Genomic DNA, 14223 nt, shown 5'->3' on the forward strand with positions numbered 1-14223 from the left:
GCTTTCTGAGTCCAAGGCCATGCTTTCGATTCCCACAACTGGAAAATGTTTGTGTGAAGAACATGAATGTTTTTCAGTGTCTGGGTGTTTATATGTATATTATAAGTATTTATGTATATCATTCATAAAAATATTCATCAGTTATCTTAGTACCTATAACACAAGTTACGCTTACTTCGGGACTAGATGGCGGTGTGTGTATTGTCGTAGTATATTTATTTATTTATTTATGACGAAGAACGGGCAGTGTCCTCTGTCTCCTACCTACCACAGCTTGGAGATTATTAGCAACCCTCCCGTTAGTAGAAGCCTTTAGTCCAGTGGACTGTTATAGGTGGATGATGATACCATTAATATTGGAATGAAATAAGTATTTTTAACCAACGTTTAATATCAAAATGAAATAACTGTGTCTTAGATCTAGTTATAAGGACGTAGTGTTTGTATTATATTTGTTATTTATCAATAGTATACAAACACTACGTCAGACCATGTCGCTGCCTGTCCGGGAAAACCCGTGACCTTTGGTCTCTACTGAAAATCAGCGTTGCAGTATTCCTTGGCATTTACTGCCATGGTGCTGCGGCACAGAGCTGAGTAGGTGACCCGTTGACCACAACGAAGCAACATACGCCTAAATTATTTTCTTTTTTTTCTTTTTCTCTGTTCTATTATTTTGGTTTGTTGTAATTTATTTATTGTGGTTAGTAAATATTTATTTATTTATTTAGTGCTATTCAGTTCCAAAAACCATTTCTTGAGTAGTTTACCAATTGAAGAAAAAAAAATAGCCGCATATTGCATTTATTAATCCAATTCAACTCGTTGTAGAGCTGTAAGTTCTAAATAATTATGTAGTTCACTTCTCATATCTAAGACAATAGCTCGCAATACAATCGTAAGGTTATAATGTATACGGTAGTGGTCTAAAAGATTATTTCGTATTGAATTACGACAAATTCATATCAGGCTGTTGTTAATATAGTCCTCACGGCATGTAGCATTCTTTCGATCGTAAATATTACATTGTAGCGTTGTTCTGAGGATTCTTTCGTGTAAATATGGAGTGTTATATTGAAGTTCTTTTTATAAAATGAAGGACTAAAGCCTTTTCTTAGCACCGACGGGATGGATTTGGTAAATCTAAAATGTTGTAAGAGGTTATGTGTTTTAGTTATAGCTTTGAAGCTCTTCCTGGTGCAGTAGTGAGCGCCGTGGTTGGACCTCTTGGGAGTGGCCTATCCACAACCAGAGGATTACAGTGCCTCCAACCTAAAAGCTTCAATCAAACTCTTAGAGTGGATATTTGAAACTATTTAGGGTGAGGGGGATACAAGGACGGGGAGAGCACAAAAGATCCTGGAGGGTCGAAGTGCATCCGCTGAAGCGGGCCTCATTACAAGATAGATAGATAGATAGAGCGCCGTGGTTTATAAATGGAAGGTCCCGGGATATATCACAGCTGGAGCAATTTTTAGATTTATTATTTCAGAATTATCTCTAGTCCGATCTGGTGGAAGAATTCGGCCGTGGCTAGTTACCAACCTAAAGACAAAGACGTGCCGCCAAGCGATGAAGTATTCCTATACAATGCCGCGTAGAAACTGCGATACCCTTTATAGGTAACTTGCTATCATCTAATTCTGAATCATCACTTACCATCAGGTGAGACTGCAGTGAAAGGCTAGTTTATAGTAGTTATTTATAACCAGAGAGCAGGTTCTTAGATCGTGGGTGGCTAATAGTGGGCGCTAAAGTAGTCGGTTATTTTTTAATTTGTTTACTTGTCGTGGATGCGGTGACAGCCTGAGTTTGGATCCCAGAACGCACCTCTAACTAATCTAAGTTATGTAAGTTTTAAGCAATTAAAATATCACTTGCTTCAATTGTATACAAGATATCGTGAGGAAACCTGAATGCCTGAGAATTTTCCTTAATGTTCTCAAAGGTGAGTGGAGTCAAAATCCGCAGTGTAGTGGACTACTGCCATAACTCCTTTGCATTTTGGAAGAGACCCGTGCCCAATAATGGTCACGTAATGGGTTTATATGACGATGATGATAGTGACTTGTCATAGGCAAAGTGCCACACTTTTAAGTTTTCGCGAAATTTAATTTAGTAGAGGATCGAAATAAAGAAATACCCACTTATAATAATTAATTAAACACATGTAAATGAGACAACGGTGTTAACCATGGTGTTGAATTTTTAATATACAATAACAGTTTTTCCATTTATTAGGCACATTAATTTTATACGTACACAATTCCTTTCCCAGTGTGAATCATATAAATCACGTTAAAAAATTTTAATATTAAGTATAAGGATCAGCACAGACCGGGCAGCAAACTGAGAAAGTAAATTCGATCGTCTTTTTATGTGATAAAAGCTGGAGATTACCTGCTCCTAATGTCTCGTTGGTTTAGTGGTTAGGATGTTTCACTATGCAGGAGATTGAAATTGCATTTTTTAGGGATTGGGTTTTTCTGTCAAAAAATTCTCAGTAAGCACCGGAGCTCGGAGTTAGGAAATTGGTAAGTACATTAAACTGTCGGTCCCGTTTATTACCACGAATATTCGTTAAAGCCCACAAAACCGCATTGGAGCAGTACTGTGGGGCTATGTTCTATATCATTTTGGTCATAAATGCACCCAAGTTGTGATAACTGAAAACACAGAACTCAGAAGGGCTTGTGAGATAAGAAGGCGCATATAACTTAGTGTGAGTTTTTTTTATATCGATGACAGAGGAATTAATTCGTCTAGCAATACAATATCATAATAGCAAGCTTTACGAAAGATATCCAGCTATTCCATATTAAGCTAGTATTGCAGAGGTAAATAATGTATTTCATTTTAATAACTACTTTTTGAATTGAATAAGTGGGAAATCAAGTGACAATCTAAATTTGGACGGCCAGTGTGCGCTAACCCTTATGGGACAACGCAAATCTCGACATTCCTTTTTATCGAGGTAAAGCACCAGCAGCTAGGCGGCTTTGGTTTGTCTTTTATTTACCTCTACATAGTATATGCATATACTATATAGAGTTATTATAAGGGTCAGCGATACCTCGCTATATATAATCGGTGCTTCAGAAGGCTACTCTACATAAACTAAGAAAATAAAAAGCCTACAGCAATGAGTTATGAAATTGTGTGTAAGATTAACTATAGTCTCAAACAGGTCACTCCAAAAACTAAATGTAATCCTCACTGAAATTCAATGGGTATGTCCATCAAGGCCAACTTTTCAAATAATAATGATATTATGAAAATGAAGCTTAATTTGCTATACTCCGCGAAAAGTTAGCTCTTCTTTTCGCGGAGTATAGCAAATTAAGCTTCATTTTCATAATATATCTTGGATTTCCGCAAAGTAGCGCCTGCTTCTATCCAATAATAAAAATAGTAAATGTAAAATAAGGTTCGTGGGATCAGTCGGCAGGCTATTGCCGGATTGGATATTAAGTATTGACAGAAATGTGCGGGTTTTGGGTAGATTGGCTAACAGAGAAAATGCTCCAGCCGGAAAAACTCTATGATCTTAAGTATCCTGTACTTTACTTAAAATGACAAAGTTAAAGTTTGTTCATTTGGTTTAATGCGCTAATCTCAAGAACGTTGGATAGTCCACTAGCCTGCATCCTAGCGCCGACATCAGCGTGACCCATTTGAACCATCATGCTTCCTATGCGCCATCGCATAGGAAGCATGCACCTTCTGCTTTTCTGGTATTTATATCAAGTGATTCTTATAATAGTTCAATTACTAAGAAAATAATACCAATTTTACGAACGAAACTATTTTTTGTCAATATTACTTTTATTAACAATTCATTGTACTAACAATTTTTAACTTCCACATTTGCCTAGCGTTCCGAGATAATTAAATTTTTTTTGTTCATTGAGTGTAAAAGCAAATCATGCAAAACTCTAAAACCTTGATTTTTTTATACTAACCGATTTTGCAAAAAATATGTACATAATGCCTTACGATTTTATTGACTGACCTCTTTCTTAAATATTTAAAGTCGGTTAAAAAAGTCGCGAAAAAGAAAGTAGCCTAGTCAACTCATTCAATGCCCATGTTTGGAAAAGCACTATCGCAAGGCTGAATTTTTGGACTCACACCATTTAAAATATTTACATTAAAAGCATATTATTTTAACTGCTTTTAAGTTTAAACGATATATACTTACTATTAAGATAAAAAAAAAATAGTGCAAGAATCCTAATTTATGAAGATACATTAGGATAAGTTATAAATATTCACAAGGTTTTCTAATCGGATCTATACATTATGATTTTATTACATAACGGTTTTGGTAATTAACAGAATTGACTACTTATTGATCGATTTCCATTTACATGTGAGAATTTGAATCGTTTTACTCGTAACTCGTTTTTTATGTACATTATATGGTTATCGTTCATGTTAATATGTATTAAAACCTTTAAGATGTTATTTATTTAACTGTTTTTGACAAATTTGCGAAGAATGTTTTTTAATGTATTTACTATGATCATGAGCCTAATGGATGTCACTCATATTGATGAACCTCCGTGCTCCGAACCTCATTGCATTCGAAGCGGTGCTACGAGTAGCTTTATGGTTAAATGCTTTTTTGGGTGGGGATAGGGTTCAGTACCAGCATGAGTCTCGTAACTTTCGGAGTTTCTTGCGTTTTTAACGAACGACCTTGAGAAAAATTGTATACCACCACATTATGTTTTCAGAGGTGTGTGGAATCTACTTATTATGCGCACGCACACTCTACTATCTACTTATCAATTAAACGCACTTGGCCAGCGTGGTGGACTATGGCCTATTGAGAAGAATGCTCTATAGTGGCCAGATGATGATGATTCGTTTGTTGAGGAAGCTTAATCATCATGTTCATTAGCAAGTCTATTTGTGGATTTGTGATTATATCACAAAGATAAAACCTTAGGAATTTTCTGGGGCCATAGCCACTTCTAATTAGTAAAGAAGTGGAAAATACGGTGGGAAATAAGTTACTAATAATTATGTATAATGCAGTGAATGGTCTTGAGAACTTGCTTTTACGATGCAATCAATCGACAATAAAGATTTATTGTAATACGTCATGAATATGAATAACTTGCATTAACGCGAGATATATTGTTTTTATGTTATAATTAATTAACGATCATTTTACTCGAGTCTCTAGAGTAGAGAGAACACTTTTTAATCCACAAGTGTTAAATTTTTTCTTACAAATTTGTTTATTTACTTTTATCGTATATTCGGCGTTTTTATTTGACTGCTTTAAAGGTATGGTTCAATTTGTCAAGCAGCTAATTTTAATTGTGCTTGAAGTTTATTAGGTTTTTAATACATGATTTGGATCGTTAACTAAAACAATAGCGTTTGGTTAATTATGTTGCACATAAATAATTTTTGCGTATTATTAAACTGCCTTGTTGGTCTATTGGTTTCGTATGACTACGGATCACAAGGTCCAGGGTTAGATTACCGAGTCAGGCAATTAAAAAAAACAGTACAAGCCCGAAGACAATTATCGCTCACCACCACCTCTGCCTCGGAAAGTACGTTAAGCCTTACGGGTAACGGTACTGGTTATAACCACTGTGAAAATAATGGAAGCCCACCAACCTGTATTGGTGGACCAACCTGAACAGCGCAGTGGGTTTGAGCTTCAAAACCTAAGAGAGGAGACCTGTGACCAGCACTGAGACTATAATAGGCTGATGATGATCAATGTATGATGATATCAATGGCATTATTTTTGTTTTAAAGCCATGCCGTTGTTACGGTGATTCTATTCGTAGTAGGTACATTAATCTAGCGCGAGTCAGAATATCGATGCATGACTAATCAGACGCAGATACGAAGAAAGGACTTAATCCACATGACTTAATGCACAAAGTTACTTTATAGTTACTGACATTAGTAATTTTATCTTATATAAAGAAAATGCCTGCCTAAAAGGTTTGATTACCAGTCCTAAAGAATATGTTTACCAAGCAGAAGTAAAGTCCTTGCTTATTGACTTAAAACCTAGTTGTTTTTAGCATAGAGATAGGGACGTAGAGTGAACCAAGATTTTTATAAGTTTTATTTTGTGATAGTAAATAACGTGGACAAAAACGTAATTCAATTTAAATTTTTCCTTTCAAGTAAGTTTTACAGCAATTGATGTGTAAAATGAAACACCAAAAGCCAAATAGCGGATTATTTAACATGTCCTTGTGACCTGTAGAAAGTAGGGGTCATCTTTAAAACCGATGGTTTGCAGTTAATTTATATGCTTTTACGGAACAATTTTATAGTCTTATGACCCACTTGTCAGTAAGTAGCTTTGGATTTTAATTTATTGACTCAGGTAGTTAATATCGTGACGGAAAAAAATACATTCCATCCGCTTTTATCTCTACCGAGATGAAAAATTTAATGCTAAATTGGATATTGTTTACTAGCATTTACCCGCGACTTCGTCCGCGATGAAATTTTAATTTGCCCCGTAATTAAAAGAAAGCTTACTCTTATCTCCAGCAGAACCTCAAACTCAGAATAGAATAGAATAGAAAAACTTCATTGCAACACAACACAATAGGAAAAATACAGGAAAACTGCAATAGTACTTAGTGCTAGGGTGCAAAGGCGGTCTTATCACTAAAAGTGATCTTCTAAAGGCAACCTGAGCGTACGAAGCCGATAAAAAAGTGGAAAGTGGATGGTGCATAAAGTAGTTACAAAAACATAAAATAAACTTACATGAACTTACATACTACATATTAATCACTTACATATTAATCAGTTCCATGACTTATACGTTATCTGGCGAGGTCATAATCAGTCGGAAATACACATCTAATTTATAAAAGCGAAGTTTAAAAAACTGTTAAAACTATCCAAATTGAAAAAGGATGTTAGAAGTAGAGTGCAGGATGGTAGTTGAGTTCCTTGCTGTCTTCTCCGTAGAGTCTGCTCTCCGAACCGTTGGTAGAGTCACTACAAGCAGCATTACTTGAAGTGATTATAGAGCATTATAGAGCATGCTACTTGAAATATATCTATTTAAAATTATTGAATTTCCACAAGTATGAGTATGAGTATTTCCACAAGTGAGATAATTACAAACCGAGACTAGAAGTGGTTCAATGAAGCTGAATTACGGTTGACATATCGTGCTAATTCAATGCAATCAGCAGGCTACAATTAACTCTAAATTTTACTATATTATAAATATTTTGGTTCTTTGGTTGGTAGGTTATGAATTTAATATAAGTTCTGTTCCTGAAGAGATTAGCCCGCTTCCATCTTGGAGTCAGAATCATCACTTACTACCATGATAATATGGATGATGGCAAAAAAAAAACCAACATAACGGAACTTTACACAAATTATTAAGTATTTAATTTATTTTCTGAGTTTACATTATTAACTAGTCCGTTAATGAAACCTTAATAGTTCCTAGCAAAAGCTCGGTGCTAATCTTTTATTGAGACCTATAAAATGACAACTTTATAAGTTCTTTACGCCGATTACCATTTAACAAATAAACGATAAGTGTGAAGGCCATTTAGATCAATATAACGAGGAGTCGCAAGGGCAGATCTATATCGCCGGAATCGCACACGGCGAGCGATGTCCGTGGCTCGGTCGCTCGCGCCGACCGCCGCGACGTCCGGCCATCTCTCCCTTTCTCTCGGGTTATCGCTCTCTCTCTCCGTCCTTCGGCGGCTCGTTCCTCTTCTTCTTGCAAGGTTAAGGTTACGTCAGACGTGTTATGTTATAACCGTTGGGGCGCAGAGCGGCAAGTTCAGTGTCTCGTCGAGAGTGGCCGCGACACTTGGCTCGCGATCGACAGCACGCGTATTACGAGGACTGTGCCGCCTGTGATATACGAACAGTGAAAAGTTCATGAACTGGGTGTTGAAATTTGTTTGAACTATCACGTGAAGCTGACTCCTGAAAAATCCTTTTTAGGCTCTCTACCTTTATTAAAAGGTAAGTGTAGTAAGACGTAATAAGAAGTTGATAAAACATACATTTTTTTCACAATTTAATAAAAATAGGGGTTATATTAAATAACATCACAAAAAGGGCTGGATTGCAGCATGACCTGTTCAACCACTGGTCTATAAATATTTTATACCTAGCTGCGGTAGCTGAGTAAGAACCACTCTTCCTACTACGGTTCGAGATAATTAAGAGCTCATTCTATAATTCATACATATTAATGAGGATAGATTCCCTTAAAAGTAAAATCCTTCGTAAGAAAAGCTGAAGTTTACATAATTTTTTAGCGAAGACAATAAAAGTAACATTTTAAAACTATTTGCATTTGATGACACTTAAAACTAGGTCACAGAACAATTTTCTCACAAAATTTTATTTCTTTAAATTAACGCGAGCTTTTCGTTTTTGGTACTAAAAATCATATACCCACTGAAAAGAAGTTTATAGTGTACCTATAATATAAACTAAAATTTAATGGGAACTATTTGGAATTAATAGTAAAATTACAATCAAATAAAATAACTTTGCAACAATTTTAACATACAGCGTGACTAAATTAATGAAACAGCACAGAAATGTTATTATAAAAAATGCAATGCAATCTTCATCTTCCCGCCCACGAATCCACATTAGAGCAGCACGGTGGCTCTAAGCTTTATATACTTCTTTTATGAGAAGGGCAGCCCAGCAGAAGTGGTGAATGCTCTAACCAAGCGTTCATGAGTTTTCATCTTAAATTCTTTATTTGAATTAAAAAAAATGATGAGTATAATTTTATATTTTACAAATAAATGCACATTACATACGTGTTACTTGGATTTTCTGATGAGTTAGGTATTAAGATAAAGGCATTACCCAGTTCATTACCAAACATGTTCAAACATCAATCGCAAGATATTCGCGATGGCACGGTAGCTACGTAATAGCAAAAATCGGTTTTTCCAAACGTGTTCATTCCTTCAGAAAACTTTTTTCATGAACATAGAAATTTATCACCAAATTCAGACTATGGGGTTATTTGGAAAAAAACTGTTTTAGGATTAGTGACCTGCGCCAGATTTGCACGGGTTTAAATTAGAAACAAATATTACTGCTACATTTATGTTTTGAAGACTTGCTTGCAAATATATAGTTTATTTAACTTTGAATAAAATTTAATTAGGCCTTATTATATATGTAAACCATACAAAGTTATCTAAACGATTGTGAAAACTGCATCAAAGTCCGTTGTTTGGTTCAGGAGGAAGTAGCGGATTAACAGGCATACGTGGAAAGCAGCTTTACATTATATTATGTTAAGATTATCAAAAACGGTACACGCATTTAATTCAGTTCGTCATGTGAATTTGATAATGGAAGTATTTAAAGTGTGTACTTATCTAGAAATAAAAAACTTACATCACGGGAGTATGTACTCCAAAAGTATTTATTAAAAGTATAATATACGGATCGAAAAGAAACATAACGAGTGTTACCGTTAGGGGTTTGCGAGGGTTTTTGCGCATCTCGACTCACTCCGATCGTGTGTGAGATTGATAGGCTCTAGTGCACATTAAGCTACTCTCAGATAACCACAATAAATCAGTGTTAAGTAATCTGTACTGCAATTAAGTGAGAAACTCGTTTAAAATAAATTTAATTATTTAAAAAAGTAAGTTCAAGTGTTTCTGAGTTATGAACGGTAGAATTAAAACATTAAAAGTCTCATTAAATTTACTGTGATATCGCTGCCTTTTTATAAAAAATAGTCAAGTTAATGTAATATCCGAACCTTTTCAATAAAACGGTACATTTTATTGAAAGTGCACGTAAACATTTTTTCACGTATAAACGTATAAAATATTCAGTTTCAGAATATAAGAATACCTACAATCCTGGTATGAATAATAATAAATAATATTATAAATATTTAATTAAAATTTTAAATGAGATTTATAAAACAAACTCGAAGGGAAAACCATGGTTAAGAATATTAGATCGTTGCGCTATATATAGAGTGCATCGCCTTATTCCATTCCAGGAAGACTTTTTATCGATTTATTTTAAGTTTCTTCACCTTTAGTTACAAGATTTATTGTTACAAGGGAACATTTTTTATTTTAAGTCCTCTTTCTTCAAACAAAAGAAGAAAAAACTTGAATTAGAGCGGGAAAAAGAATATGAACATCATTTTAAAAATACGCTTTGTCGGTTCAAAGTATAAATCATGAAGTTTTTAGATACCCATATAAATTTTAACGCTGCGTTGTTTTGTAGGTAACACGCAAAGAACTGAGGGACTTTTTATGATTATATGATAAAATTATTCATATCTAAATAATATACAATAATGTGTGGATACGTCTAATCTTATATTTCACCACATTAATGGATAACTAGCTACTTATATTTTTTTGTGATTCTAAAATTAAACTAGCTAACTGTGCAAAATTTTCAAGAATGAACTATATTTAAATAGCCCATCTATTTAAATACACTTATTAATTATTCTTGCACATTATAATAACCGTAAGATATGACGCTGGACGTCAATGAATTCGTTTCATATCAAAGACTTCAACGCGTCTACGGCATCACGTAATTAAAGCTCGCACGCTGTCGTTTAGGTATAACACAATACCGCGAGGTTATATGTGAAATTGAACGATAAATATCTTGTATGAATTAATATTTTAATGCGTTTTTTACATAATGAAATTTGAAACTTTTAAATTATCTTTTATAAAGTCTTGTCTGAGTTAATAAGCATAAGAAAATATAATAAAACTTCTCCTTCTTCTTTTTATATAAAATTCAGCTAAGTGACAAACTATAAATATATATAATTATAAATTTGTTGACAGAACTTATTGCAAATAGACATTTTACTAATAAGTGAGAAAAGACATACCTGTCGGAACATAGCGCTAAAATTGAAGCTGTGAACATATTACATTATTATTCTATGGTATAGGTTTAGTAACTAAATTCAGGTATAAAATACTAATAAAATAAAGCTTTTGAGTTTGTTTGGTTTTTGTTTTAAACGTTACTGAAAGATTAGGGCGAACTATAAAGCAGATTTTCACATAGACAATTCCTGAGGAAGTTATAGACTATTTAGGAAAACTTTACATTTCAAAATCAACGCGGACAAAACAGGACACTGCTAGACATTTTCTAAAGTTTTTGTCAGGATATTGCGTATACAGCTCGATGCAGCATCTCTACAAAAAAATCTTGGAAAGCGATCAATCTTCTTTCCTAGCAATAAAGGCTTTGCTTCCGTAACCAGAGCTTCGCTTTGCAATATATTTAAGGGTGATAATAAAAAATAAATACACATTTAGATTAATCTTCAACATAATGTTATAATTATAAAGCTGCTATAAATTGCCAATAATTATCCAGATGCCTAGAAACTATCAGAAAATTATCTATCAGGTTCCGGTGTGCTCGAGGTATAATTTATTAATAAAACTGCATGACATTTTAATACAGATCATTTGAATAACATACTCCACTGGTGGTAGGTAGGCGGTACCTTAAGACAGCAAATTTATAAAAATTAGAAATGTACGTAAAGTTTATATAGACTAATAGAAGGTAAAGTCAAAGTTAAAACGATTTTTATCCAAATATACAGTAGGTATGCACATACTCGTACGTAGTTTTTTCATTGAAAGTTTTTGGTAATTATTTATCGTATTTTTAAAATATAAATAAATACTTGCTTAATAAACCAAAACCCTGTTTTTCTTTGTAGCAAACCGTAACTCCGCAAGGAATTAACTTATCATAGTCGTAGTATAACTTCGTACATCCAAGTGTGATGAGACTTAAATTTCAAAACGAACTATGCGACCATGAATTAAATTTCAAAAGAGACGACAGTGTTGGGAGCAATTAGTTTACTTTCCGAAGAAATACAAATATAACAAATAACGCACCTTATTAAGGGGTATGCTTAACATAGGTGCAACAGTATAAGTGCTAAGTGCTTTTACACAATTGCATACAAAATTGATAGTAGTAAGCGATTGGTCAGAGTTGGTACAAACGACCTGGAATGCACGATCGGGGTCGAGGGTCAGCATTAGTACCTACAAGACTTTAGATAGTTCGCCCTGGCCGTAGTAAATTGAGACACAGACAAGGAATGCTTCGGAAATAAATCCGTTTATAGCTGTTATTAGTTCTAGCCTACAAGGGTATTTCGAGACATCTTACCACGGAGACGGCGTCGTATGAGAATATAGCAGTTTAGTTTTACTAGCTCATAAAAATATATCTGTACATATTTATTTCTAAATCTACCTTATTGGTCTCATAGGATCTAGTTATAGAATAACTGACTACAGATAACGAGGTATTGGTTTAGAGTCCCGAGTCGAGTAAACATTTATAGGTTAGTTTTCTGAAATAAAATCAACAATGTGAGTGAGGAGTCTCGGGACAAAAAGTGGGATATCAAATGACTGGGGATAGTGACAAAGATGTGATATCCGTTACGTTACACACATCTTAGCCGAAGTAGTACAACATATGAAACGCTCTTAAGCGAGTTTGGCTACATATGGTATTGCGTGACTTGCCCATATACATACACCAAAGAAAGAGAATCAGACGGCTTTTAGTTATTATTACTTTCCTTGTACTGACACGCGAATCCATTATGTGAATTTTACGGCTCAATGCGATGAAGGCTTTCGAGAGTCGGAAAACCAAGTATTCGATGGGTCTTAGTGACCTCGATGCAGATGATGTCTTTATAGTAATTAATATGGTCACGTGAACAGGTGACGCATTCGTGAGTACGCGCGTACTAGTAACACGCTACTCTAGCAAATATCGAGTACAAGGCAAAACGGCGTCCCAATTCATTGATTACCATCTTAATACTTGTTTCATTAAAATTGCAAATTAACATGCTCCTGACTATCACGTCATAAGAAAATATGTTGTGAAGCGAGAATATAAGGGGAACTTCTTACGACGGAAGTTAATCGTTAACAACTTTTCAACAAGAAAAATATATCCGGAGTGCGAGATGCTCACACAATCTTAACAGGTTTCCATTTACGGAACTGACTAAGCAATATTTTTAGAACAAAATTTATTTATATACTTTATGGGATACTGGTAAATATGCGTATCAGCATCACGTTCAAAACGCGTCAAAAAAAATTGTGAACAAATCTGAACATTTATAACGTTTTTGATATAATTGATCGTGGTGCGCTATATATCTCTTTTTTAGTAAAGTCAAAAATAAAAAAGTTAAACTGGCGTCGTTCGTGTCGTGGACCTACAGTGAAGAAGCTTGTTGCTCCTATTTATATAGTATCTCTTAAAGGGCGGTACGGAGCGGTCGTGCGCGGGGTCAGGACGGATTCCATCAGGCTTTCCATGAAGGATTTTAATTACGCTGCGACGGGTTTAACGACCTCCACCCGCTTCTATTAGGTGCGTCTGAATGGCTTTGACAAGACTTCTTTTTGAATCCGATAGAAATTCAATTTGTAAAATAATTATGCTCCAAAATGAACTGACGAAAAAAACTGCGGACTTTGTCGTCGGAAAATTATTTTATGTTTTGTTGTTAAATAATACAACTTATCATTTATTATTGAATAACTGATGAATTATAAGTATTTTACGAATAAGTTTATTCAAGGCAAGTTTGTTTTATATCGTCATAAAATCACGCGTTAAGATTCTGAACTTTATGAAAGTTAAAGAAATAAAAGAACTTACGGTATTTTAAAACTTTTTACACAGTTCTTTTGTTACTTAAAACGCAAATATAAGTAAGTACTTATAGATAAAAGTGCTACCGAGCCAGACAGTGGTAAAGCGGTCAAGTGTGTGTTCTTCATACGACGCACTTAACCAGTCTCAAGAATCCAACTTGTAGTATTTCGTTCGGCAGGTGCACGCACAATGGGAGTCTATATGAGAGACTTGTATTAGTGGTATTATCTTCATCGTTAACATAGGTAATATATTATCTTGAAAAGACTATGTATATATAAAGAGGGCGTGAGATTTTTTTTTGGATGATTGCTTGGCGGTTAAGACTTTTTTTCTACATTCCTTGAAAACTAGACTATTGTGGGCCGTGCACGTAAGACTGCTTGAAATTCAAAATCATATTAATTACATGAGACAGAAAAGCTTCTATACAGAATTAATAATAAAATAATTATTGTTATTAATGATGTAGCAATTAAT

The 14223-nt window shown here is 34.4% G+C and overlaps 2 protein-coding genes across 3 annotated transcripts in view; one reads left to right on the forward strand and one right to left on the reverse strand.

Annotated features, from left to right (window-relative positions):
• The window catches only part of LOC120626767 (autophagy-related protein 16-1), a 256792-nt gene that overhangs the window by 156650 nt on the left and 85919 nt on the right, over positions 1–14223 (reverse strand). The gene's annotated exons all lie outside the window — the stretch shown is intronic.
• Positions 7840–14223, forward strand: part of LOC120626766 — a 66041-nt gene continuing 59657 nt past the window's right edge. Inside the window, exon 1 of the mRNA XM_039894441.1 lies at positions 7840–7998. The gene's annotated coding sequence lies outside the window, so the exon portion shown is untranslated. The remainder of the gene's footprint in view (positions 7999–14223) is intronic.

Source organism: Pararge aegeria, chromosome 10, assembly GCF_905163445.1.
Source record: "Pararge aegeria chromosome 10, ilParAegt1.1, whole genome shotgun sequence".
Lineage (NCBI taxonomy): Eukaryota > Metazoa > Arthropoda > Insecta > Lepidoptera > Nymphalidae > Pararge > Pararge aegeria.